We start from the raw sequence: 2,500 nt of genomic DNA, 5'->3' as shown, positions 1-2,500 counted from the left end.
CTACGGCACCCACGCCACACTCATTCAAGCGAGATTTCACCCTACGGCACCCACGCCATACTCATTCAAGCGAGATTTCACCCTACGGCACCCACGCCATACTCATTCAAGCGAGATTTCACCCTACGGCACCCACGCCATACTCATTCAAGCGAGATTTCACCCTACGGCACCCACGCCAGACTCACTCAAGCGAGATTTCACCCTACGGCACCCACGCCATACTCATTCAAGCGAGATTTCACCCTACGGCACCCACGCCATACTCATTCAAGCAGTCAACCGCCGATCCTCGTGGGTTTTCATCATCTCTGATGTCAAGGTCCCCCTCCTGGTGGCAGACTTACTCAGTCTACCTCGAAGATTATGAAACCCCTACTCCTTCAGATCCAGAAACAGACCCCCCCCCACACACACACACACCCCGCAGATAATCAGGAGCCAGCCCTGTTTCCCTATACTGACATGCCTATTTCCAATATATATATATATATATATATATATATATATATATATATATATATATATATATGAACCAAGTTCATTGCGACAAATGGATAAAAGGGTATATATGAGAACTGAATAGTTTCCACAACACAAGAGATGTAATTACATCTCTTGTGTTGTGGAAACTTTTCAGTCTCATTTATAATCTTTTATACATATATGTGTGTGTGCATGTGTGTGTGTGTGTGTGTGTCTGTGTGTGTGTGTGTGTACATATATATATATATATATGTATATATATATATATATATATATATATATATATATATTTTTTTTTTTTTTTTTTTTTTTTTTTTTTTTTTTTGTGGAAAATAAATTACCTTCAACTGGCATCTCACTGTGTATACTTATCGATGGTAAAGGCATTCAAGGTGGCGACATTCAAGAAAGAATTTAAGAGCAAATAGTGAAATTAACTCATCTGACTGCGTGTCGGTGATAATTGATGTTAATTCAGAAAGGTCGAGTTGACATTCGTAAATAATGATTCGTAGCCATTACTGTGGAGTCTTCAATTGTAATTCAATTTCGTTGGTGAAGTCTAATTTTGCTGATAGCGATGTATTCATTAAGGGTGATTCTTGGTCAGTGTGTTGATAGTGGGGTATTCATTAAGGGTTAGGAGCTGGATGATTCTTGGTCAGTGTGTTGATAGTGGGGTATTCATTAAGGGTTATGGGCGAGGTTGCAGTTGGAGACGTTGACGGGTGAACGATAGTCTTAATCAAGAGGAATGCGCATCTTGTGTATTTTAGGAAGTCCATATATAGCGCCAGGTTAACAACCAGTTGCAAATAGTGAGCTGAAGGTGGCCTCGTTGAAGTTATCGGTCGTAAATTATGTTTGATTTGTCTTTAAATTTAAGGAGGCGATGTTCTAAATCGGCATTCAGAGGTTGAAATTTTGATGAACCTGGAAGAATGTTTGGAAGTTTGTTATGGTAATAAGATTTGTTATTACCACTGCTGTTATTTTTATTATTGTTGCTGTGGTTGCTGTTAACAGTAGTTGTGGCAGAAGCAGCTTTATTACCATTATTATATTTTCCGCTTTTATTATTATTATATTTTCCGCTATCTTTATTATCATTATTATATTTTCCGCTATTATTATCATCATTATCATATTTTCCGCTATTATTATTATCATTAATAATATTGTAATTATTGATATGGTAGTTTATAATGATGTGTTCATTATCCTTGTGACAATCGTCTCTTCGCCAGTCGCATTCAGAGGAAGTCGCATATTCTACTAGTTTTTTTAACCCATTGCAGACGGGGATAAATTTGCTTGCCCAGCTTCCAGGATAGGTTTTATTTTAAAGAGAGACTGCTTGCAGCAATATAATTTGAATCTTCCCACTCTCTTTCAGTCATTCATTGTAAAACTAGAGCGGTTTTTGTGTTTTATTTTTGTGTGTGTTTTATTGAGTTTAGAGACTTATATGTGCCATATGACAGACTCTACCAGTGCTGCAGGAGACTAAAATTGTAGTATACTATCCATATTAGCTCATTATTTTCTTTATACTCAGTGTGATAGAAGTATTGCTGTTTTATGGGAGGACAAAAGGCAACTTTATTTTGTCGTATTTTTGTGTTGTCATGAACGAATACGAAACATATATTCACCTACAATAAAGGTATCAAGAAGAGGTAGGGAAGAGGAATGATACTTGCTTGTGACTGTGAGTGCCACAGTGAAAGGCATCCATATTGGCACAGGAGCACTTTTTAGACACTGGGTATGGATTGAGTAAACTTCCTCGTCTCGTTCTGCCTGCACATCGTTCGTCTGCGGTACTTTAGAGCAAGAGGTCGTCAGCTTGCTGTGTGCCATCACTCTACAGAGATAGTGCTTGCTAGAGACTGTGGATGGGTGCCATTCAAGGCTCTCTCTCTTACTGGTGCTAGGAGAAAGTGGTGCCATCTAGGTTTTGGACGTTAAGCTAGCACGATATTACGGTAATTATAGTAATTATGACTACAGT

General features: G+C 38.4%; 1 protein-coding gene and 1 pseudogene across 1 annotated transcript in view; one reads left to right on the top strand and one right to left on the bottom strand.

Moving 5' to 3' along the window:
• The window catches only part of LOC122253855 (uncharacterized), a 132,048-nt gene that overhangs the window by 105,539 nt on the left and 24,009 nt on the right, over positions 1-2,500 (bottom strand). The gene's annotated exons all lie outside the window — the stretch shown is intronic.
• The window catches only part of LOC147469834 (uncharacterized), an 8,934-nt pseudogene continuing 7,688 nt past the window's right edge, over positions 1,255-2,500 (top strand).

This window comes from Penaeus japonicus, unplaced genomic scaffold (assembly GCF_977035675.1).
Source record: "Penaeus japonicus unplaced genomic scaffold, GWHDUDI00000001_assembly GWHDUDI00000019, whole genome shotgun sequence".
Taxonomy (NCBI): domain Eukaryota; kingdom Metazoa; phylum Arthropoda; class Malacostraca; order Decapoda; family Penaeidae; genus Penaeus; species Penaeus japonicus.
This window is presented reverse-complemented; position numbering and strand designations above follow the sequence as displayed.